The 25,769-nt window shown below is 46.7% G+C and overlaps 1 long non-coding RNA gene across 2 annotated transcripts; it reads right to left on the bottom strand.

Annotated features, from left to right (window-relative positions):
* Positions 1-2,770: 2,770 nt before the first annotated feature.
* LOC117354541 lies at positions 2,771-25,769 on the bottom strand. 2 transcript variants are annotated; one of them, XR_004538212.1, is made up of 5 exons: positions 25,306-25,769; positions 21,299-21,435; positions 20,941-21,101; positions 20,392-20,514; positions 2,771-3,745 (listed from the first exon to the last, which is right to left on the bottom strand). It is a non-coding gene; the product is annotated as an uncharacterized LOC117354541 (long non-coding RNA). The 2 variants fall into 2 exon arrangements; XR_004538213.1 differs by having other exon boundaries at positions 21,331-21,435.

The raw sequence follows: 25,769 nt of genomic DNA, 5'->3' as shown, positions 1-25,769 counted from the left end.
TCTCTTTCCCTTACCTCATGTTTTTTTACCTTTTTTTTTTTTTTTATACAATTGTAGTTTTACCCTTTCTTTCCTTATGTGTCCGTTAGTCTGTATGATTTTATTTTTAACAATGTATTAAATTTTAACTAACCTGTTATTTGCATTATTATTTGTAAATCGCTTAGTAAATTAAATAAGCGATCCAACAAATCAAAAATAAACTTGAAACTTGAAACCATCCTGATGGCCATCCACTGAACTGACTCAATTCTGAGCACATCTTTACGGTAATGTGGCCTCCAGAATTGCACACAGTATTCCAGATGAGGACTCACCATGGCTCTGTACAGTGGCATCATGACCTCAGGCTTCCTGTTGACGAAACTTCTCTTGATACAACCCATCATCTGCCGTGCCCTAGATGAAGCCTTCTCCACTTGAGTGGCAGTCTTCATGTCTGCACTGATGATCACTCCCAAGTCTCGTTCTGCCGTAGTCTTGGTCAAAGTTTCTCCATTCAAGGTGTAAGTTCTGCATGGATTTCCATTTCCGAGATGCATGACCTTACATTTCTTGGCGTTGAAGCCCAGCTGCCAGATAGAGGACCAACTTCCTAAAGTACGGAGGTCCTGTTACATAGTATCCTGTAGATTGTAGCCGTTACGATATTGCATAGTTTGGCTTCATCAGCGAATAAGGTTACCTTACCTTGAAGCCCTTGAGTCAAATCCCTAATGAATATGTTGAAGAGGAGTGGACCCAGGACTGAGCCCTGCGGCACTCCGCTGGTCACTTCCGACGTTTTAGAGAGGGTACCGTTAACCATCACCCTCTGAAGTCTGCCCCTTAGCCAATCTTTAACCCATGCGGTTAGTTACTCCTATCCCCATCGATTCCATCTTGTTCAGCAGTCTGCGGTGTGGGACGCTGTCAAAAGCCTTGCTAGAACTACTAACCCCCATCCCAGCAAATGCCCCTAACCCCCCAAAAAAATTTTCCCCACAGTCACGTTGAAAAAAAATTATGGCAGGAGGGTTCCCACCCGAAAACTAAGGTAATGGCAACAGGGATGCCAACTCCCTGATGCCATCCCCCCTGGACGCCCCCTCCCCACCCACAGTCCCCTTCCCATACCTTTAACGGAGCAGGAGGGGTGCTCAATCCCTCCTACTCCAATGCCTCCTGCGACGAGTCTGAGGCCTTAGGCCATGCCCAGGTGCATCGTGTGATGCACGGGATGGGGCCTAAGGCCCTGATTGGCTGAAGCGCCTAGGGATCCTCAGCCAATCAGGGCTTAGGCCTGACTCGTCGCGGGAGGCATTGAGTAGGATGGATTGAGCACCCCTCCTGCCCGTTAAAGGTACGGGAAGGGGACCGTGGGTGGGGAGGGGGCATCCAGGAGGGATGGCATTAGGGAGTTGGCATCCCTGTTGCCATTACCTTAGTTTTTGGGTGAGAACCCTCCTGCCATATTTTCTTTTCAATGTGGGGGAAGGGGGTCAGGGAGGGAGGGGGAGCCCTCCTGCCAAAATTTTTAAAAGTCCGAGTAAGAAGGTACGGGGAGGGGTGGGCCGGGCCAATGGCGCTTTCGCAATGGTAGGAGGGAATTGGGATCCTTCCTGCCATATTTGTGGGGCCCGATGGCAGTGGATTTAAAACCATGGGCTTGCTCTGCTAAAAAATATTGCGAGCCCGTGGTTTTAAAGGGCAGGAGTCGGCCAGGATAGAAGAGACTGGTCTTCAGCAGTCACTTCTTTTCTGATCGGCAAGCCCAATTGGTGTTAGCTAGTTAAAGTGTTTAGTGAATCGCTGCCCTCCCAAATTTGTATGCCATTTCCCTCATTTGCATACACGGGAGGGATCATTAAACACTTTGGTGAATCGGGCCGGAGGTAAATCTGCTCGCTAAGGGCTCGAAAACCGGTTTGCTTAGTGAATCCTGGCCATTGTATGGAATCTTTTTCCAGATGGGATGGGCACTTTGGCCAGTTGGTGTTACAAAATTTATTTTCCTAAAGGCCAACACTCACACTATCCCATTCTGGGTTAGCTTGGAGGTCAACCATATGTGAGCATATACTGCCTGCTTGTCCTGGGATAAAGCACAGTTATTTACCATAACAGGTGTTATCCAGGGACAGCAGGCAGATATTCTACCAACCCACCCACCTCCCCTGGTTGGCTTCTTACTGAACTGAAGAGCTATGCACCTACATCAGGTGGGAAGGCACTCGTGCATGCGTGGTGCGGGCTGTCGCAAACTTTCTAAACTTCTTAAAGTGGTGATGCACTTTTAAAGTGTCTGTACCGGGGTTCCGCAGATGACATCACCCCACTTGAGAATATCTGTCTTCTGTCCCTGGATAACACCTGTTACAGTAAGTAACTGCTTTTCTTCCCCTCTTTCTGATGAAATTTACAAGTTTATTAAAAGTTTGATATAAAGCCTAATCAGGCTTCAGGGTGATTTACATTAATTCATTTGATCATTATTATTGTTTGGGAAGGTCAAAGGTGGCTCTGGTGTCCGTGGACGTTAAGTTCCATGTCACTATTCTTACAATTAATAAATCCACTCGGTGAGTCCGCTGCAGGGTCTCTCTGCTTATTTGACTCTTGCTGTTGAATGTTTGTGCTTCTCCTTTTAGTTCCCCTGGGAAATATTCTCATGGACATTTTTTTTTTGAAAATAATTTTTATTGAAGAATTTTCATACAACAAAAAGAAAGCAATATAATGGATATAGTGGGATAATAGAACATATAATGATTACCATCCAAAAAGGTGATTAATGTACAAATTGTTTATTGGAATCAATAAAGTTAATCAAATAAATCAACCAAATATTCATGAGCAATAATAACATGCACTTTAACAACATATTCTTATTTAGGAGAGGAAGACTTTGTCAAATATTCATCTACAGATTACACGATGGTGGTAAAACTTTATAGGCAATATCTTCGTATTTTCTATAAAGTAAAATCATGTTTCACCATAAGTAAATTGAAAAAGGATGAGTTATCCTTTCAATGCTGGACAATCAATTTCAAGGCAACAGAAATTAGAAAATCAAATATCAGACAAATTAGTTATTAATGAAATGGATTTCCAAATGTGTTTAAAGCCTCTTGGTTCTTAAATTATGTAGTATTTTAGAAATCTTAAAAACCAAATATCTGACCAGAATAAAGAAACATTACATTAAAACAGAATGTGCTTTAAAGTACCAGGTTTAGTTTTACAAGACCAACAGAGAGATTAGACTATTACCACATTTTTTTCAGGATTTGTCAGGTGTCCATTGAGACCTGTGCTGAAGTAGAAATAAGGACTGAGTCATAGTGGCTAATAACGATGGTCCAAGTCCATAAAGCCAAAAGAAAGACCATTGGTTTTCGGTCAGAGATTTACCAATCCCATTCTCTCAAGTTTTTATACAAAAATGATTGGAATTCTTTTGGAAAAAAAATTATAAAATGAAGATGGAGAGAATTTAAGTAAAGAAAAAGTATATAAATCTTTAGAGAGAAGCTTTATATCTAGTGTTAGTTTCTTAACCAGGTTAACTAGTCAAAAACAATTATAGGATTGGGAGTCAAGAAGGTGGAATTCTTGTTGAAGCAAAGAACAAGTTGATAAGTTGAGGTAAAGACAAAGAAAGAAAAAGACATTTTCCGATCGTCTGGATTTGTTCCATTTCTACAGGATCTTCTCCTTGATTCTTTTCATCACTTCTTTTCTTGCATGATCCAATGATCTGCTGAATAGATAGTAAATAGAAGGTATTAATCATGTGTTAGAAGACAGTAATGGTTTTCTAAGATCTTAAGAGGAAGGATAGCTTACATTGCAATGGGATTTTCTATGTGTGGCTTAAGAATTGGTCAGTTTCTTATTTACAAACCATTTCTTGAAACATTTGTCTTCATACACTGCAAGTTTATAAGATGAGATTTGCCTTGAAGTGGCAGCATGTAGACAAAGTGTGTCAAAGAATGGTTTGATTGAGAATGTGTTAAACTCTTATTTAATTTATTCATTCAATTTTCTATACCGTTTTCCCAAGGGAGCTCAGAATGGTTTACAAATTTAAAATTTAATTTGGCTTGATACACCGCTTTTCATTTCCAAAGTGGTTTACTCCATTACAAATCTTTAAAAATTAAAAACAACAAAACTGTAGGAATTACAAATGCAAATATTTAGGTAGACAAATCTCATGAACTACAACAACATATACAAAAGGGAAAATGGTAGGGTTACATTGCTAAAATAAAAAGGTGGTAGTGAAGGAAAAGACAAAAGGGCACGCTTTGAAGTACAGTCAAACATCATTATTCAAGTAATGTGGTTTGCGAGTGTTTTGCAAGATGAGCAAAACACTCCCACAAATTGTGCCTTGCAAACTGAGCTCTCAGATATGGTGGCCCAGGGGTGGGTACCTGCCTTTGGGTACCGCAACCCCTTCAGCGGGGTAGCTTCCTTCCCTCAGGGTCCCTGTGCAGCTGCCATCTCTCTTCGGCTGATGCCTCTGCCGTCTGTCATTACCTCCCGATTCAAGCTAGCTGCCATCCTGTAGAAGCATGCACATGACCTCTCAGCTCCCGAGCCAAGCCAGCTGCCGCCCCATCGTACTTTAAATCTGTCGCCATATGCCTTATGACGAAAACCACGCACCATTTTAGTAGCCTTCCTCTGGACAGATGCCATCCTTTTTATAGCTTTTTGAAGATGTGGTCTCCAGAACTGTACACAATATTCTAAATGAGGTCTCACCAGTCTTATACAGGGGCATCAATACCTCTTTTTTTCCTACTGGCAATGAGAGATGCTGGGGCTTAGGCAGAGAAAGGGGGAGACAACTGGAGGCAAAGAAAATGACTCCCCAGACAAAGCCAAGACCACTGGTGGAGGAAGGGAAAATTTTCAAGGGTCCACCAGCATCGTGCAGACAATATACCTTGTACATTGCCAGTGCAAAATCCATGGAAAAACCAGCAAAAAGGACAGAATCCCACTCAACCGCCAATGAAGAAGCTTGCTGAACCTGTTCCTACCTTTTTAATCTAGGAGGGAGCTCACCTAAAATGGCAGAATTTCCCACCAAAGAGGAAAAGCCTACTGAAAAAGGATGAAGTTAAGAGGTGAAGAGCTCAGAAATAATCTAAGGAAATACTTTTTTTTACAGAAAGGATGGTAGATGCATGGAACAGTTTAACTAAGAGACAGACTCTGAATTCAAGAAAGCATGGGATAGGCATATGGGATCTCTTAGAGGAAGTGCAGACTGGATGCTCCATTTGACCTTTATCTGCCATCATATTTCTATGTAATTAAACTCTGGACTTCGTTGCCGGAGAAAGTGGTGAAATCCAGTTAGCGGGGTTTAAAAAAGTTCTGGATATGTTCCTAAAAGAGAAGTCCATAGGCCAATATTGAGATGGCTTGGGAAAATCCACTGTTTATTCCTAGGATAAACTGCATAAAATTTGTTTACTACTTGGGATCTAACTAGGTACTTGGGACCTGGTTGGTCACTGTTGGAAACAGGATACTGGGCTTGATGGACCTTTGGTCTGTCCCAGTATGGCAATTCTTATTTTCTAAAGAGCTTGTTCCCTATATATGAAACACATTGTTTATGCTGATTTCGACCGGCCCAACACTGAGCTCCTTTCTCAAACAGCCATTGCAGGTGCTAACGTCACGTCCTCGAGAATTTTTCCAAGTTCTAGGAAACTTTTATATATCATTGCTAAGCCCCCTCCCTTTTTCCTCAGTCTATTGATATGTATCATCTAATAGCCCGCTGGGCAAATCTCTAGTGTTAGAGCAGGGGTAGGGAACTCCGGTCCTCGAGAGCCATAGTCCAGTCGGGTTTTCAGGATTTCCTCAATGAATATGCATTGAAAGCAGTGCATGCAAATAGATCTCATGCATATTCATTGGGGAAATCCTGAAAACCCAACTTGAATACAGCTCTCGAGGACTGGAGTTCCCTACCTCTGTGTTAGGAGGGTCAGATTTGTTGTTTAGCCATGTCTTTATAATAAACATTATTCCTAGTTCGGATTCCACGATCATCTGTCTAATCAGGGAGGTTTTGTTGCATACACATCTTGCATTTGCATAACAGCATGATATTGGTAGTATTGTTGAATTGGATTCAGGTGTTTTGCAAGTGATGGTTGTCAAGTTTCTCCCGGTATTGTTTGTGGAATTTTTATTACTAGGTTTTCTGCTATTTGGGGTGATTGTTCCTATATTGAGTGGCATCCTATCCACACAGTTTCAGTTGTCTATATGATGTATTTTCCCATGAAATTAGCCTTAGCTTTCTGATCCTGTTTTTAGCGTCAGGGTCCGATTGTAGACCTAATAAGCTTTTCATGGCCATCAGCCATAAGTACCCATGTCACTGCATATCGATTTAGTGCATATCCCAGACTGAAAGAACTAGCTCACCTAGTAGTGTTCTGGCATCAAGTGTGGATGATGCAGATATTGATGAGGGTATGGTTCAGTAGCTGAGCAGGTGTTGAAAGGAACTGTTACCTCCTCCTGTCCTGTCATGCCTTTAAGGAAGAGGAATGTATGGTACTTGTGATATTGCTGTGGGCGGGGCTTTATGCCGTACCAATGGTTTCCCAAGATTAGCTCACCCAGGTGGTGTTCTGGTAGCAAAGTTGGATGATGCAAGTGTTGAAAGGAAAGGAACCTCTCAATCCAGTTGGCACCCAGTAGAGATGAGGGTAAGGCTTTGCAGCAGGTCAGGTGTTGGAAGGAACAATAAAAGATTAGCAAAGGTAAGAACGCTCTATTCCTAGACTAGTGAGTTATTTTCCTATGGTTGCCAGACAGCTTGTAGGAAGCCTCAAATAAACAATGCTTTGAGCCGCTCCCCTCTTACCTCAGGACTGCCCCCCAGGAATCCAGTTTGTGACAAAGCAGCCAGAAACACCTGTAGAGGACAAAGGCAAAAGAGAGTAGTACCAGGAAAGCCCCCGACCAATAAGTCTAGTCTGTTCATAACATGAAACCAGAACAATTGAAACAGGTCATTAAAACATCAGAAACCTAAAGAATAAAAATAACAATGCTATAAGAAGACACAGCCTGCACTGATGGAAGGGGGGTGCTGGAACTAGGGATCACCAAAACAAAATGCTAAACACATTCAGATGGAACTCTTAGAAAGGCTGGTCAAGAATTCAGTAATCCAGTTTATCAGTAATTGTAAAGGCAGACAATCAGCAACTCACAAGGTGGGTTCCAGGAATAAAGCATGGATTTACAAGAAAGAAGATTAGCAAAGGTAAGAACCTAATCTTTTGTTCTTGTACAATCCCGCTCTATTCCAGGATTAGTAGGACATAACAGCGCAGTCCTGGAGAGTCAGGGTGGGACTGATGAGCCTGCTGTCAAAACAGAGGAGACAAAAGTAGCATCCTGCTTGGCCACCACATTGATCCTGTAAAACTTGGTGAAAGTATGCAAACAGGACCAGGTAGCAGCCCTGCAAATCTCCTCCAAAGAGATCACAGACGATTCTGCCCAAGAGGAAGACACGACTCTGGTAAAGTGTACCTGCACTGAAAGGGTGGGGGTGGGGACTTTTTCCAGCTGCTATGTAAGCAGAAGAAATATCTATACCGGTCCACCTGAAAATGGTGGCTTTGGAAGCAGGCCGGCCCTTGCAGGCTGGCCTCACCAGTACAAACAGATAGAGAGAGACAAAACTCATTCATCACCTCCAGGTATTAGCAACAGAATCCTGTACACATCCAAGAATTGCAACACCCAGTCCTGCTTCCTCGAACTGGAGGCAAAAAAGGAAGGAAGCTGGATCTCCTGATTAACGTGGAAGACAGGGACCACTTTGGGAAGAAAGGAATGGAAAAGTGTACAGAATCACTCCAGAAACTGTTATACGCAAAAAGGGATCCCGGCAAGAAAGAGCCTGAAGCTCAGAAACCCTGAGGGTGGAAGTAATGGCCACCAGAAAGACAGACTTAACTGTGAGATCCACTAAGGATGCACGTTCCAGAGGCTCATAAGGCAGACGAGCCAAAATTGAAGCCTCAGTGCACCCCTCAGAAAAAAAAAGACATCCGTATGAGAGGCTAAGGAGCCTCTCAGAGGTTTGGGGCGTGGACAGGAAAGACCAGCAAACTCTTCCCTGAGAGAAGCTACAGCCAGGCCATCCTGGAGGAACTCCAGTATCCGGGGAACTGACAGAACAGATGGATATTCGAATTTCTGGAAGCACCATGCCTGATAACATCTCCAAGCTTTCACATAGGCCACCACCATTGACTTCTTCTTGCTATGGAGAAGGGTAGCAATCATGGCCGAGGAATTGCCCTTGCGATCTAAGGCTATACACTCAATAGCCAGGTCGTAAGACCAAAGCGGTCCAGATCCTGAACCACAATCTAGCCCTGAGTGAGGAGATGAGGATGACAAGGGAGTCTGAGTCCTGGTTGAGCTGCAGCCACACCAAGTCGGCATATCATGGGCGCCTTGGCCAGTTAGGCATGACGAGAATCACCTGACCCCTGTGGGTCGCTTTTCTTCAACAGATGGCCTATCATGGGCCACAGATGGATGACAGAGAAGACTCTCCAGCGGCCAGGGTTGAACCAGAGCGTCTGGCCCTTACTGCCGGTCTTGTGACGGCGGCTGAAAAACCATTCCACTTTCTTTCTTTTTTTTCCTCAATAAATTTTTATTGATAGATTTCAAAAGTATCCAATATAATGTCCACACAAGGCCAATATAGTAAAGTTGAAGTCACAGTTCCAGCTTTTCTGTCTAATACATAGAAGCTTCTCTTTATAAACCAAACTAAAATTAAATAAATTAACTAACTGGCAACTGAAAATCAGTGAATACAACTGCAATGATAACTTTTTTTTTTAAGCGTAGAACCATATCTTCTCATGTCACCCTCCCCTCCCACCCAGACCCCTTTCTTGAGAATGAGCACTTAAGTGTGTTCTTCAAAGCGCTCCCATTCTGCTTTCTGTTGGCCGCAGACGCCATGAAGTTAAATATGGGTCGTCTCCAGCGTTCCACAATGCAATCAAACACCCTTCGGGACAGAGACCACTCTCCAAGGTCCAGAGTCTGATGACTGAGATCTGCCTGGACATTGTCCACTCCAGCCACATGCGCAACTGAAAGCGCCACAAGGTGTCTTCCACCCACTGGAAAAGAAGTTGGGTCTCCACGCTCAGGAAGGTGCTTTTAGTACCCCCTGGCATATTGATATAGGCCACCATCATGGCGTTGTCCAAGAAAGATGTGGCCCGAGAAGAGCCTCAAAATGGAGGAGAGCCAGTTGGATTGCCCAAAGCTCCAGGCAATTGATGAACCACTTCCGCTTGGAGAGGGCCCCCAACCCTTGAGACTGGCATCCATTATTAATATCACCCACTCGGTAATCTGGAGGGGGAAACTGTTGTACAATGAAAGAGGACTCAGCCACCAGGCTAGACTACTCTGAGCCACCGTCATTCAAGGGAGTGGGAAATGCAAAGGATCCCTTTGCGGACTGCAGCGCAAAATCAGAGCATCCTGCAATGAGTGCAAAATTGCCCAGGTCCAAAGGAACACATTAATTGTCACCACTATGGTCCTCAGGACCTGGAGATGGAACTGGAGTGTCCAGAAAGTCCCTGACCAACTTGTGAAGCTTCTGACATGACTGGGGCAGGAACACCTTGTTCTGACCTGTGTGGAAGCGAACCCCCAAGTATTCCAAGTCCTGTGTCAGCTCAAAGCGATTCTTTCTGAAGTCACACAGACCAGGCGCTGAAGCAGCTAAACGACTTGGCAAACTGCCCAACGCCCCTCAGATCCGACGGGGCCCTGATCAGCCAGTCATCCACATACGGGTGTACCAGGACTCCTAAGGTGCGCAGATTAATTTTTTTATTTATTTGGATTTCTATCCCGTCCTCCAAACAGCTCAGAACAGGTTACAAAAGGACATTCACAGTATAGGAGGAGGACATGAAGTTAAAGACAGGGACTACAGAGGACAAAAGAATTAAAAAAGGAAGAGGGGATACTAATATGCAAGGAGACAGTTTCCTAACTATAAAGGGACGAGAGGATACAGATAGTAACTTTTAAAGGGGTCAGCTTACAAGGAGTCAGTATCTTTGGTAAAAAGGAAGGTCTTTGTTGCTCTCAGAAAGGCCATTAGCAAGTCCAGTGACCTGATCCGAGTAGGTAGTTATATTTCCACAGGTTGGGGATAAAGTGGCTGTATGAGCGTTTGCTTGCTGTTTCTAGTTTGAGAGATCTTCCTGAGGGGATGCAGAGTCGCCTCTCTGAGTCAGAGCAGAGGGAGCGATTGGGAAAGTATGGTTGTAGTTTTGTGGCTAAGTAGATTGGGGTGGAAACTTTTGTGTGCTATTACTAGGGGTTTGAAGGCACAACGTTTGTTGATTGGTAGCCAGTGCACATCACAGAGCGCTGGAGTAATGGGGTGACAGAAGTTGAGGTTGTATAGGAGGCGGACTGCCAAGTTTCAGGTCTTTTGTGTTGAGTCCGTTGAAGATAGAGTTGCAGTAGTGCATTCTCGAACACATAGCATTAGGGAAGCTGGGCAAGATCTGATTTTGAAAGGTAGGGTTTGATTTTTTCAGAGCTGGTGAAGGTAGCAATAAGAAGTGGAGACCACTTTAGGGATGGGTGGCCGTCTAGTATCACTCCGAGGCTGCAAACCTGGTCTTTTGCTGTTAGGGAGGCAGATTCCCAGGACAGTGTTAGTCGAGTGAAGCTGGTATTCTTTTTTCTGATCAAGAGGAGTTCTGTCTTTGAGGCGTTTAATTGGAGTTTATTGTCTGTCATCCAATTCTTCATGTCATCAAGACAGTGACGGAGGTTAGTGAGTTGGGTGAACCGTTCTTTACCTAGTGGGATCAACAGTTGTAAGTCGTCGGCATTGGAATGGATAGTATTTGTGGGTAATGTCAATGACTGGCTTGATGTACAGATTGAAGAGGAGTGGGGAGAGCAGCGCACCCTGGGGCTCTCCATAGTTAATGGGTTTGGGACTAGTTAATAAATCCTTAGGAGAGGGAGTTTTTCCAAAGGACTGTAAGGCCCTGATTCTGCAAAGTGTGTCCCAATTTTAGGCAGCTGCAGGCGTCCTACAACTGTCTAATCAGCCAATTAGGATGCACGTTCTTTAAAAAAATACTTCCCAGGCAGGCCGCCTATATTGAAGGCGCCTCCAGGAGCCTAAGGAGCCCCGTAAGACGCCCAAGGGCCTTAGGCGAACCTAGGCGGCCCTATGCGTCTCCTGTAGTAGAGAAATAGATGCTTAAAATGTAGGCCAGCATTTAGACGCTACCGCTATACTTATCGCGGCAAGGGATCTCCCTGCCGTAATAAGTATAGCGGCCGCTGCCGCCTGTCCGATCACCGGCAAGAGGGTGCCCAACCCCTCCTGCTGGAACGCCGCCCCCTCCCCCCGAAACTCTTGATCGCTGGCATGACGGTGCCCAATCCCTCCTGTCGGAAAGCCGGACCCTCCGATAGCTAACCTCCACCAACTAACCTCTAAATTGTTGGCTGGCTGGACGGTTCTTGTTGCTGTCCAGCCGGCAGGCCCGCCTTGTCGAAATGAGGTGGGCCTGCCCCTTCCCGCTAAGTCTAAGGCCTGACTAGCCCAAGCTCTAGAAGCCTGGACCAATCAGGCCTTAGGCATAGCGCATCCGCCCATCCCCACTAACCCTAAGGCCTGTTTGGCCCAGGCTCGTAGGCTCGATATAGTGGTAGAATAACTTCCTTCATTCTGGTAGTGATACCCTTTTTGATAATGCCCAACATTTTGTTCACTTTCTTTGAGGCCGCTGCACATTGCGCCACTGGCTTCATTGTTTTATCCACCAATACCCCCAAGTCTTTTTCTAGGTTGCCTTCCTCCAGTGCCCTCCCTCCCATCGTATAGCTGTACATCGGGTTCCCTTTCCCTATATGCAAGACTTTACATTTCTCTACATTGAAGCTCATCTGCCATTTATTTGCCCACTCATCGTTATGTAGTTAAAATAAATCTCAACTCAGAGATAGCGAGAGTTTCTAGTTCCGTTATCCTTCGATTGTCCAGCCCAATGACTCATTGCGGGCCCGTGCAGTAGAGGGCAACCAAAAAAGGAGGAAACATTTTTTTTACACATTTGGGAAACCTATTTGAATTCCTTACAGTCAAGAAGTTGAAATTCAATTCTATTTTGTAATCCAGATGTGTCATTTCTCTTGGATAAACCATGTTCCCTTTCTTCCTTTTTTTAATGTCCCTGGAAACGAGAAAGGGAGGGATGAGTGGGTTTAGGGCAGCGGTCTCAAACACGCGGGCCGCATGTGGCTCTCCAGGTTTTATTTGCGACTCGCGGTCTGGAGGCGATCATTCTCTTCCTTTTGGAGCAGCAGCTGGCTCGTTCGTTCAGACGCAGACACGGATCTCGCAAGGAGCCGCCATCCGCAGCTTTGAACGAACGTGCCGGCCAGACACGCTGCTGCTCCAGTAACGTACCAGTGTTCTCCCTAGAGTGCGGCTCGTCTAGAGAAGTGGTGCCCAACCTGCTTCTCTTCCCTTCTCACTGCTGCCATCGGGGATCAGGCTGGCACAGTGTTCTTTGATCTCCCTGCTTCTCGCCGGCCGACGTCAATCGCTGCCTGGCTGCCCGGAACGTCCTTTCCGACGTTAGAATTGACGTCGGGCAGCGAGAGTTGGTCGGCCCCGTGCAGAAGAGAAGCAGGGAGATCTCAGCCTGTTCCAGATAGCGGCAGCGGCAGCAGCCTATTCCGCGGCGTCGGTGGCATGGGGGAGGGCAGGAAGGAAGGAAGAAAGAAAGAAAGAAGGTGGGGACAGGGAGCCAGAAAAAAAAAGCAAAAAAATGGGGCACGGAATCAGAGAAACAGACATAGAGAAAGAAAGAAAAAGTTTGGGGAAGGAATGAGGTCTGGAGGAGAGGAAGCATACAGGAGGCTGAAAGAAGGGAAGAAGTATTGGATGCACAGTCAGAAGAATAAAGTGCAACCAGAGACTGATGAAATTACCAAACAAAGGTAGGAAAATGATTTTATCCCAGGACAAGCAGGCATGATATTCTCACATGTGGGTGACGTCATCTACGGAGCACTGATGCGGAAGCATTTTCAAGCAAACTTGATTGAAGATTTAAGTTTGCTCTGCTACTCCACGCATGCGTGCCTTCCTGCTCCACTAGGGGGTGCATCCCCTCGTGGTCTCCAGTTCAAAATTTTCCGCTGAGCCTAGAAGTCGTGTTTTTCAGGCTCTGCCCCAACTGCCTTCTAGCACCGCGATTTTTTCTTGTTTTTTCTCGATTAAGTCGCTGTGCGCGAATTCTTTACTTTTCAACTTGATTCCTGCTTCGTTTTTGACGACCCGGAGGCTTCCGGGTCCCCATGGCCGCGCGGCTACTTTCGATTCTATGTCCCGGCCTTTGACCGGCTTTAAAAAGTGCACCCGGTGTGAGCGGCTTCTTTCCATCACAGACCCGCATCGCCGGTGCATCCTCTGCCTGGGGGCGGCTCATCCAACCGACTCCTGCCCCCAGTGCGCTACTTTCCAGAACCGGGCCCTCCGTCGAAGAAAAGCCCGCATGGCGGACCTTTTTGCTCCGGACCAACCCTCTACCTCGGCCTCGAAGTCGGCCCCGGCCTTGACCTCGGCCCCGAATACCTCGGCATCGCCCTGAGACCCGAATCCGAAGCCCTCGGGACAGCAGAAAGCCTCAGCCCCGGGTAAGTCCCCTCTTCCTTCTTCAGGTTCCGTAACATCGAAGAAGCCAGCCTCGGGGACACCGTCGACGCATGGCGGAAGCCCCATGCTTACAGCCTCGGCTAAGCCCTCCAAGCCTTCGTGCCATGCCTCCACCACACAGGAATACTCTGATACGAGGTCGCCCCCGATGGAGTGCACCGAGGCAGTGGACATGCCTTCGATGCTGTCCATGCCCGTCTTCCAGGACCTACTCCGAGCGATGATCTCGTCGGAGCTGTCCGCTTCAATGGCCCAGTTACAATCGGCCTCGACCTCGACCCCGTAGGTGCCAGACCAGCCTGAGCCTCGCATCGAGCAACCTCGGGGAAAAGTGCGCAAGCTTTGCCGCATCCCATCCTCCTCGGACTCCTCGCCGAGGCGCCCGAGACGCTCTCCCTCCGCAGACCGCCGCGGAGCAAAACGTCATGCTAAAACGACAGAAACCTCGAACCGCCGTACCTCCAAGAAGGCCCGAGGTTCACCAACTCTACGAGGCCGTTCTCCTACACCTCGTATGGGACCACTAAGGGTGGCTGAGTTATCACTCTCCAACCCGCGCATCCTCCGAACTCCCTCTCGGTCCGGGACCCCGACCCGAGGTTGCAGGTATTCTCCGAGGGAGTCCGGGTCGAGGTCACCGATTCGACATCGATCGGTACCCCGAACCCCGGCATCGTCTCCGAGGGGCTCCTCGAGACGCCGAAGATCAACGACCCCGGAACACTCTCACAGTGCTTCCCCGGTCTCGGAGCGTGGATCGGAGCAGGAACCTCGATACTCGAGGGAAGCCTCCCCTTCCTTCTCCACCCGACGGAGGTCTCGTTCACCGACCCCGCACGGGGCCCCGGGAACATCCCGCCCATCCTTCACTCGCTTTGTCCAGGACATGGGCCACGCTTTGGACTTAAACCTCCAGTCCGACTCCAGATACTCTAAGGAGTACCTAGCGGAGCTGGATATGCCATCACTGCCCAGAGAGTCCCTTCGCTTACCACCTAACCCGGTACTCCAACAGGCCTTCTTCAGGAACCTGGAGACCCCCTACATGGTCACAGCCGTACCCTCCAAAATGGAGGCCAAGTACCGCACAGTACCCTACCCGGGATTCGAACAACCACAGCTCTCCCACCAGTCGCTGCTAGTAGAATCCTCCTTGAAAAAGGCTCACCCATCCCGGGTCTCAGCTGCGGTTCCCCCAGGCCGAGAAGGCCGAACCCTGGACAAGTTCGGCAGGAGACTATATCAAAATGCAATGATGGCCTCTAGGGTGCAAAGCTACACTTTCACCTTCACATCCAACCTCAAACACCTCATTGGACTATTGAGAGCCTTTGAGACTGACCTACCGGCCTCCCGGCAAGGAACGTTTGGCCTGCTTTTAGAGTCCCTCTCCAACCTGCGCCTCCATCTATTCCACGCGGCATACGATGGCTTCGAACTCTCCTCCAGAGAGGCAGTCTTTGCTATCGCCATGCGCCGACTAGCTTGGCTGCGCCTGATCGACATGGACCCCAACTTGCAGGACCGGTTGGCTAACCTCCCCTGCGTGGGAAAAGAACTGTTCGATGACACTATCGAGGCGGCTACAAAACGCCTCTCCGAACACGAACGCTCGTTCGCCTCCCTCGTCCGGCAAAAGCCTAAACCGCCCGCGTCCAGGCCGTACAGGGCCCCACCACGCCGCTACCCACAAAAATCCACCCCTGCCTTCTCGCGGCCTCCACCCAGGCGTCCGCAAGCCCACCACCGGGCCATGCCCAAGTCCCAACCGCCTGCGACTACCAAACCATCCCCGTCCTTTTGACGGGATACGCGGAAGGGGGCGGGCCCCCTCCGCCATAGTCCCAGACCTCCTTCCCATCGGGGGTCGCCTCAAAGCCTTTTACCCTCGCTGGGAACAAGTCACGTCGGACGCATGGGTCCTTGGCGTGATCTCATCAGGATACTCTCTCAACTTTCGGGCCATTCCTCCGGACAACCCCCCAAGGAATTGCCCTCCCAACCGGACGCAGCTACCCCTACTCCTCTCCGAAGCTCGAGACCTGCTTCGCCTGAGAGCAGTGGAGGAGGTTCCCCCCGACCAACGGGGGAAGGGCTTCTACTCCCGTTACTTCCTGGTACCGAAAAAAACGGGAGACCTACGCCCAATACTAGACTTGAGACGCCTCAACAAATTTCTGGTACGGGAAAAATTTCGGATGCTTTCCCTACCGACCCTCTACCCCCTGATCGACGAGGGCGACTGGCTCTGCTCCCTCGATCTGAAGGAGGCGTACACGCATGTCCCAGTGCACCCCGCTCACCGCAAGTTCTTGCGTTTTCAGATAGGGGACTGGCACCTACAATACCGTGTCCTCCCCTTCGGCCTAGCATCGTCACCTCGGGTCTTCACCAAGTGCCTCGTGGTAGTCGTAGCAAGCTTACGCTCCCAGGGCCTCCAGGTATTCCCCTACCTGGACGACTGGCTGATCAAAGCCCCGTCCAGGGAAGTGGTTATCTCAGCGACCCAACAGACTATTACCTACCTACAAAGTCTGGGGTTCGAGATAAACTTCCCAAAATCCCAACTACGCCCCTCCCAGTCCCTGCAGTTCATCGGGGCCACGCTGGACACGGTTCGCCTCCGTTCCTTCCTCCCCCCTCCGCGTCTAGAGGCGTTAGTAAGTCTGAGTCGAAGGTTTTCCCTGCTGACCTCGGTATCAGCTCGGCAGATGATGACTCTTCTGGGCCACATGGCCTCCACCGTCCACGTCACACCCTTTGCCCGCCTCCATCTGAGAATCCCTCAATGGACCTTGGCCTCTCAATGGCGTCAAGACCGGGACCCGATCGACCGCCCCGTGATAGTGACGCCTTCTTTGCAACGATCGCTCCGCTGGTGGGCCGACTCTTCAAATCTTTCCAAAGGTTTGCTCTTCCTCACCCCACCTCACAGCAAGATACTCACCACGGACTCGTCGGAGTACGCTTGGGGAGCCCATCTAGATGGCCTACGCACTCAAGGGATGTGGTCAGCAGAAGACCGTCGCTGCCACATCAACGTGCTAGAGCTTCGGGCCATCTATCTCGCAGCTGTAGCTTTTCAACATCTGCTCCATGACCGAGTGGTTCTCATCCGAACCGACAACCAAGTAGCAATGTACTACGTAAACAAACAAGGGGGAACAGGGTCTTGGTCCCTTTGCCGGGAAGCCTTGCGCCTCTGGAAATGGGCAATCTCCAACAACACCTTCCTCCGAGCGGTGTACATACAAGGAGAACAAAACTGTCTGGCGGACAGACTCAGCCGCCTCCTCCAGCCACACGAGTGGTCACTGCACTCTCAGACCCTACGACAGGTGTTCGAAAAGTGGGCGACGCCTCAAATAGATCTATTCGCATCCCCCCACAACCACAAGCTGCCTCTCTTCTGCTCCCGGATGTACTCCCCGGACCGGCTCGAGGCCGACGCCTTCCTCCTTGACTGGGAGGGAAGGTTCCTGTACGCGTTCCCGCCGTTTCCTCTGATACTGCGGACGCTTGTCCACCTGAAAACAGTACAAGCCACCCTGATCCTGATTGCCCCTCGCTGGCCACGCCAGCCGTGGTTTTCCCTTCTACTTCAACTCAGTGTCAGAGATCCACTGCCTCTGCCTCTGTTTCCCTCTCTACTATCACAGGGTCAGGGTTCGCTGTTACATCCCAATCTTCAATCTCTTCATCTGAATGCTTGGTTTCTCTCCCCCTGACTGCTCTCCCCGTGTCTCAATCAGTCAAGGAGATATTGGAGGCCTCTAGAAAGACCTCGACGAGAACCTGCTACTCCCAAAAGTGGACCAGATTCTCAACCTGGTGCTCCTCCCACAGCCAGGACCCGGTGTCGGTCCCCGTCCCTCTGGTCCTTGACTATTTACTTCAATTATCTCATTCCGGCCTAAAGACCAACTCCATTCGAGTACACCTCAGTGCGATTGCGGCCTTTCATCAGCCCCTGGAAGGGAAAGCCCTCTCGCTTCATGAAGGGTCTTCTGAACGTCCACCCTCCTCTCAAACCCCCCCCCCCCCCCCGGTGGTTTGGGACCTTAACGTGGTTCTGGCTCAACTAATGAAACCTCCATTTGAGCCCCTAGACAAATGCCATCCAAAATTCCTCACTTGGAAGGTGATTTTCCTGCTCGCGCTCACTTCCGCCCGGCGGGTTAGTGAGTTACAAGCTCTGGTAGCGGACCCTCCCTTCACGGTATTCCATCACGACAAGGTGGTACTCCGCACCCATCCAAAGTTCTTACCTAAAGTAGTGTCTGATTTTCATCTCAATCAGTCCATTGTCTTGCCTGTATTTTTTCCCAAGCCCCACTCTCACCCCGGAGAAGTGGCGCTCCACACTCTTGACTGCAAGAGAGCGTTGGCCTTTTACCTCCAACGCACTAAGTCACACCGGAAAGTCCCACAACTGTTTTTGTCCTTCGACCCAAACCGGTTAGGTCACCCAGTTTCCAAACGCACCTTGTCCAACTGGTTGGCCGATTGCATCTCCTTTTGCTACGCTCAGGCTGGTCTCGCGCTGCATGGTCGAGTAACGGGACACAAGGTCCGAGCGATGGCAGCTTCCGTAGCATTCCTCAGGTCCACACCTATTGAGGAAATCTACAAGGCTGCCACGTGGTCTTCGGTTCATACCTTCACCTCCCACTACTGTCTGGACTCACTGTCCAGAAGCGATGGCCGGTTCGGCCAATCGGTATTGCGAAATCTATTTGCTTAAATTGCCAACTTCCCTCCATCCCTTTTCAGTTAGCTTGGAGGTCACCCACATGTGAGAATATCATGCCTGCTTGTCCTGGGATAAAGCACAGTTACTTACCGTAACAGGTGTTATCCAGGGACAGCAGGCATATATTCTCACAACCCGCCCACCTCCCTGAGGTTGGCTTCTTGGCTAGTTAAGTGAACTGGAGACCACGAGGGGATGCACCCCCTAGTGGAGCAGGAAGGCACGCATGCGTGGAGCAGCAGAGCAAACTTAAATCTTCAATCAAGTTTGCTTGAAAATGCTTCCGCATCGGGGCTCCGTAGATGACGTCACCCACATGTGAGAATATATGCCTGCTGTCCCTGGATAACACCTGTTACGGTAAGTAACTGTGCTTTATTTTCAATTTAGTTCAATTCGATTGAAATGTGCCAGTTTTGAGAAAGAAAAAATATTAAACTTTAAATGTGAGTGCTGCAGAAAAAAATAGAGTACTTGGAGGGCCGCAGAAAAAATAGTTAATGTCTTATTAAAGAAATGACAATTTTGCATGAGGTAAAACTCTTTATAGTTTATATATCTTTCCTTTTAACTATTAAAACAATTGGAACAACAATGAGAACAAAAAGTCAAATAACATCAAATAATAACAAATTATTGTACATATTAACTGGAATAGCAATACAACAAATCACACTGAATTGGAAAAATCATGACAGATTAAATTACACTTTCTGGTGGAATTCTGTTTGTCATATATATAAAATGGAACTTACCATAGCAACACAAAAAGGATATATTAATAAATTTCAAAAGATATGGAGACCATTAACAGAATTTTGTAATGAATGATTAACTTTTCCCAAGATAAAAATTGATTAGAGGGAAATGAGTTGGGATTTTATTTCTGATTTACACACCATATCAATGTTGAATGAATTTACAATAAAGTTGTTTTGAAATATTATTGATTGAATGGGAGGGAGGGAGGGAAGGGGAATACTACATTCAAAAGAAATTATATAAATCTAGATTTACTGCATAATATTATAAAATCTGTATAAAATTAATTTTCTTAAAAAATGTTAAACTTGAAGATGATAAATATGTATATCAAGTGTATATATTTAAATATCTAATAAGTTTATATGAAACACTTGTTGTAACAAAAGAAAATGAATAAAGATTATAAAAATAAAAAAAAAAAAAAAAAAAAAAAAAAAAAAAAAAATTGTCATTTCTTTAATAAGACATTAACTATTTTTTCTGCGGCCCTCCAAGTACCTACAAATCCAAAATGTGACCCCGCAAAGGGTTTGAGTTTGAGACCACTGGTTTAGGGTCTTCCTTAAGGGGACACAAGAACCCAGCTCCCCTGAGGGGTTCAGGGGACCAGAGTTTATGACCTTGGTTCCACCGTTGAATGGACTACTGGGGGTATAGAAGCAGTAGGATAAAGAGTGAGAAGGGGAGAGGTTTGGGGGAAATAAATTTTGGTTTAAATTTCTTTATTCAGTTTTGCATATTACAACAAGTGTATCAGAAAAATTCATATAATCTTATACACACTTGATTTTCTTCATGAACACTTTAAGTACAATATATCATATTTATATTCATATTTTATAATGATTTAAATATTATGTAATACATTTAATATATATGACAAATGTAAATAAAATAGAAAAAACCCCAATCCCTCCCTACCTATTTCAGAAATTTTGGGAAAAACCTTTGATGACTTGTTCTGTATTGAATATTGTTGCTCAGTTTTGCACCCGCTGTGTATATACATTTTTTGCTTTGGTCAGTTCATCTGTCATCAATAAAAAATGAATTAAACTAAAAATATAACATGATCCCTTACCCAGTGAAATCGGGGTCTGATAATTCTCTTTCATCACGTCTCTTTCATCAGCTCCTTCTGCCCTTCAGTTAAATATCTCCACTACTCCTGGAAGAAAGAGACAGCGATGTCCTCATATGTCACCTGCATTTGAAATAAAAACCAGGAATACCCTCAACATCTTCTGCAACACTTTTATCAGGAGACTTCCCAATGCTGGTGCTTAGCAAGGCAGGGAAAAGTGATGCTGGTATATAATTCACAATCATATAATACAGTCCCTAACAGGGCTACATTTCTCTGTGGGACAGTTATTTCTGTACATATAATTCACCCATGCAATACAATCTCAGAGCAGGATTATAGTAACCAAAGACCAATTAGACCCTCAATCTGGGATAAAAAATCTCCCTTAATGGGATTCCCTTAACTCCCCCCCTCCTCAGATCTCAAAATGCCTTCCTCAGTTCCAGGATTTCTTGAGATCCTCTGGACTGTGCAGCGTCTCAGGTTAGAAAGCTGCAACAGTGTTTGCAGAGAGAAGGCAAGTAGCTGGGGACAATTTCCCACCTGAAGAGAAGCTCCTGCAGACATTTTTCCTCTCTGTTTTTCGCCTTTGCAGGATTTGGAGGCTCTTTCTACAGCTGCTGGGGAAGTGCTAAGGGTTTGTCTCTTGCAGCCCTGGGCGGAGAGGAAGGGCTGAGATTTGAGGCTGGAGATTTCTGTTAAACCTATAAATTAAAAGCAAAGACATCATCACCTCTTGGGCACAGACTGATGACTTCCCAAAGGGGAGGAAAGAGCTGCATACTAAGCAAGGTTGCAAGATGGTGAAACATTTTCTAGTCCGACTCATGCCAAAAGCAGCGCAAAATAACCCAATTTTGACACAAAACCCCAACATGATTTATTATGGCAAGCTATTTACCAACTTCTTTACTGTGATGTATTTCTGCTTACAGATTAACAAGTTTTGGTAGGTAAGATCCTGCATGCAGTAGAGTTTTCTGGCAGTATATGGATAGTCAGCCAAGTGTAGCAGTTTCTTTTTTCTTCTGAGGCCTGCTAAAGGGAGAAGGGGAGAGCTGTGATACATGTTAGGTTTGCAATAGGAAGCTGTGAAACAAAACTAAGCTGAATATTAAGCTGTACACTGTAGCTCTTTCATAAATGGGTCCTTTAATTCACTAATAGATTTAATGTGTGTTACATGTCATACAGCCCTTTGTTTATCCTTAGGCTGCAGGGCACTCAAAGCACATTAATTCATTAGTGTGTCTTAGTAAATGGACCCTAAAGGCAGAAAGATGCGAGTTAACTCAACTGCCTGAATGCGTCAGTGGTACCCCGAGATCAAGTTAAGCATTCTCTTTCTGCTACCGCTTAAGGATTTTAAAAGCGAGATCCACCAGCACTCTCCCCCCCCACCACCAGTAGAAACTCATCGCCTTGCGGCATTAAAACAAAATGCATTTGATTTAGGATGGGAGCACTGAAGAAAACTTTTGCTCTTATCAATTGTGTCGCTGTCAAGTATGCTATGTTGTTGGCTTATAGTATTTTTAACTAAATTTCAATAAAAAGGATAAATTTAGGTTCTTACCTGCTAATTTTCTTTCTTTTAGTCTCCAGACTGGCACAGTTCACTGATGGGTAACAGATCACCATGACCAGCAGGTGGAGACAGACACAAACTTTTGGCTGTAGTACAAGTGGGTTGTGAAATCCCCAGTAGACTCAGTCTGCCGAACAGCCAAGCAGAACCAAGAAACTAACAACTGTGAACTAAAAGAGCAATAACACTCCAAACAAGGAGCAACCACTTAACATAAGGAAATACTGTTGGAAATTGAATAGGACAAGGACCTTCAGGCCATTGTTCTTTTCATCTCCCAACCCTCACTAAAAACACGAGATCCCGCAGAAAAACCCATACTCTTCACGAGAATCCCGAACAATACAGACTGACAGGATGGGGGCTGTGCCGGTCTGGAGACTAAAAGAAAGAAAATTAGGTAAGAACCTAATAAAATCCTTCTTTCAGCATCTCTCCAGATAGGCACAGTTCACTGATGGGACGTACCAAAGCAGTACCCATCATGGGTGGGACCCCTCGAAGGGCCGCCACAAGCACATGCTCTCCGAACACCATGCCCTGACGCACCTGAACATCCACATGGTAGTGCCGCACAAAAGAATGAAGAAAAGAATAAACCGCCGCTTTACAGATATCAACCGGAGGCACCATGGAAGACTCGGCCGAATAGGCTACCTGACCCTGAGTAGAATGAGCTTTGAGAAATTCCGGAACAGACTTCTGAAGGAGAGACGCAGAAGCAACCATCTCCTTGAACCAGTGCGCTATAGTAGCCTTGGAAGCGCCGTCCCCCTTATGAGGACCCACTAAGAGGACAAAAAGATGATCTGATTTCCGAAACTCTTGGGTCTGCTGAACATAAGATAGAAAAACCTGACAGACATTCAACTGGCGCAACTGCATCTGTTCCAAAGAGCCCTCCCGACTACCCAAGACCGAGAGGACCATGTACTAGTTGGCATAAAAAGGCAAAACTACCTTCGGCAGAAAAGAAGGAACCGGCCTCAGCACAACACGCTCCCTAGAAAACTCCAGAAAGGGAGGCCTACAAGAAAAAAACTGCAGCTCGGAAACGTGTCTCACAGAAGTAATAGCCACAAGAAAGACGGCCTTAAGAGTAAGGTCCTTCAACGTGCAAGAGTCCAGAGACTCAAAAGGAGGAAATAAAAGCATGGACAGTACCAGATTGAGATCCCAGGCTGGAACTGAAGGCCACACCGGAGGTCAGAACAACTTAGCCGCCCGCAAAAACCAAACTACATCCGGAGAGGAGGTCAAACATCACCCATGCAGCAAAGTGCGAAACGTACATAAAGCCACAAACTGCACCTGAAGGGAAGACCAGGAAAGGCCCCTGTCCAGGCCATCCTGCAAGAACTCCAGTATGTGAGGCAAAGAAGTGCGAAGGATCAGCTCCTGGAGCTCATCCCACTGAAAAACGCACACCACCGATGCATCTTTGCCAGCTGCGGATTCAGGAAACACCAGCCAGTGGCATTGCCCCCTCCCCGAGAATCTTGGAGGTCCCCTAATGGATCCAAGTCCTCATCAGGCGAAACCACCTCCCCAAAGAAAAGATCTTCATCCCACGAGACCCTCGGGCGTTTGGACGAAACTAGGGGGACTGGGTCGGAATCAGTGTTGAAGGGGTCCAAATGGGGGTGGACGCGAAGGGCGAAACACCCCCTCCCAAAAAGAAAGACCCCCCGGAGAAGAAACTGGACCCCCAGCTGCCTGAAGATAAGGCTAGCACAAAATCTGGGGAAAACCCCACTGGCAGGGGACCTGGCAGAAACCTGCCTCTGTTTCTCCAGTGTAGGGAGATGGTCATCTGAGGCTGTAGACAAAATGAATGAACTTTCTGCTAAAACCGCTGAGAAAATCCCCTGAGGCCTGACCCACCCCAGCTGCTAAAGCAGGCAGGCAGCCGCAAAAAGGGAAGCCCCAGCACCATCACCTTTATCTCCCTGCTCGTCAGCGGCTGGGGAAATACCTGCAAGGGCGATGGGATAAGCCCGAGCTTCCCCACTGCCTGCTGCCAGCACACAAGATACTTGCGAAGGGGAACCCTGCTCGCCAGCACCTGAAGCTGTCGAGGATTCCTTTTCATGGCGGCCTGCACACCATGAACACAGGCCGGCCGAAACTACCTCATGTCTGGAGCATAATGAGCACTTTTTCCCATTAAAAGTACTCATTGCACTAAAAAGCTAAAAAGTAAAGTGCCGGTTAGCAAGTAAAGTCAATTCAGGGCAACTGAAAGCTTCCCTTAAGACCAGCACTGCCTCAGGATTTTTTTTTTTCAATTCAATTTACTTGAATTGGAACAGACCCCACATGCTTTACCAGTATCGGTGATAAGGCTTACAGCTGAGGCACCTCTAACCAAAAAAATTTCAGGGAGGTGGGGGAAATGGGGGAAGGGACTCGACCGCCAACCTCAATCCGGCACCAGATGGGACAAGGGCTAAACAAAATCCAACAGGCCTACACTAAACCAGGGAAGACTGAACAAGCTTACCAACCCCACCTGCTGGAGACTGAGAACAGACTGTGTACTAGAGAATGTACAACCTGCATCTCTTTCAAAATTTTATATGGCATTTTTATTCCCCTCGTTACCTTATTATTATGGAATGCTTAGATTTTCCTTTGCAAGAGGCATCCAACAATTCAAACTCTCCCTTCCATCTAGAAAAGGAATTAAAGGAGTTAAGATCTTCAGTCAATCTCTGGCTTTTAAACTTTCTCAACTATGGAATGAACTTCCTTTAATTCTGAGGAGCCCCATTTCTTTCAATATTTCCACAAACTTCTAAAAATTTTTCCTTTTGCCAAACATTTTGAAAACTAATCTCTTTGAAACTTGCTATTACTTTCTTTAGTTTTTATTTAATTGTTGTAAACCGAGTAGAGCTTCCTTAGGTTGACGACCCGGTATATAAAGTTAAGCTTTAGTTTAGTTTATGTCTCAGTCTCCACCTACTGGTCATGGTGAGCTATTACTCATTAGTGAACAGTGCAGGTCTGGAGAGACGCTGAAAGAATTATTAATGCACAAAAAAAAATGCACAAAGCAATTTTATAACCAACATAAAAACCCGACGCTATTTCTCATCCATACCTACACTGAAGCCCAGATATTTGTAAGCATCTTTAAAAGCAACTCCCTGTTATTAACATTCATACCTCTGTGAACAGTGAATACAGTGAAACATCTGCATTTCACCTCCTGACTGAAGTGAGAAGAAACCTTCTCAGTTCAGCCTGCTTCCCAAACATGCATAAGGAAGGGGACAAGGGAACAGATGCTGAGGATGGGAAGATTAGGTACTTACCTCGATAATCTTCTTTCTAGCAGAAAGGCATATGAGTCGATCAGTGGATTGTGCTTCCCTACTCATGAATTTGTGTAGAAGGCATCATCTACATATTTTGGCTCCTCCTCATCTGACGCTGCTCTGTGCTCCTCAGTTTGTACCAAAGTAGTCGAGAAATCTGTTACAAAGAAAGAGGAGGGATATGGGGAAATCCCTGCTCAGCCCAAATCTGCTCCGACCATAAAAAAAATTGATTAGAAAATGGACATATAACAAAAACACACCACAGCACAACAGGCACTAACACTGAAATAACAACCATACACCCATGTCAGCTGGATATGTACTAGACAATAAGGCGACAAATTTTTCCCCATTCCCGCGAGTTTTGTCGCTGTCCCTATCCCATTCCTGTAAGCTCTGCCTTAACCATACAAGCCTCAAACACTTATGATTTTGAAGTGTTTGAGGCTTGTGCAGAT

This window comes from Geotrypetes seraphini, chromosome 2, assembly GCF_902459505.1.
Source record: "Geotrypetes seraphini chromosome 2, aGeoSer1.1, whole genome shotgun sequence".
NCBI classification, from domain to species: Eukaryota; Metazoa; Chordata; class Amphibia; order Gymnophiona; family Dermophiidae; genus Geotrypetes; species Geotrypetes seraphini.
Note: the sequence above shows the minus strand (reverse complement) of the source record. Positions and strands in the feature narration are given on the sequence as shown.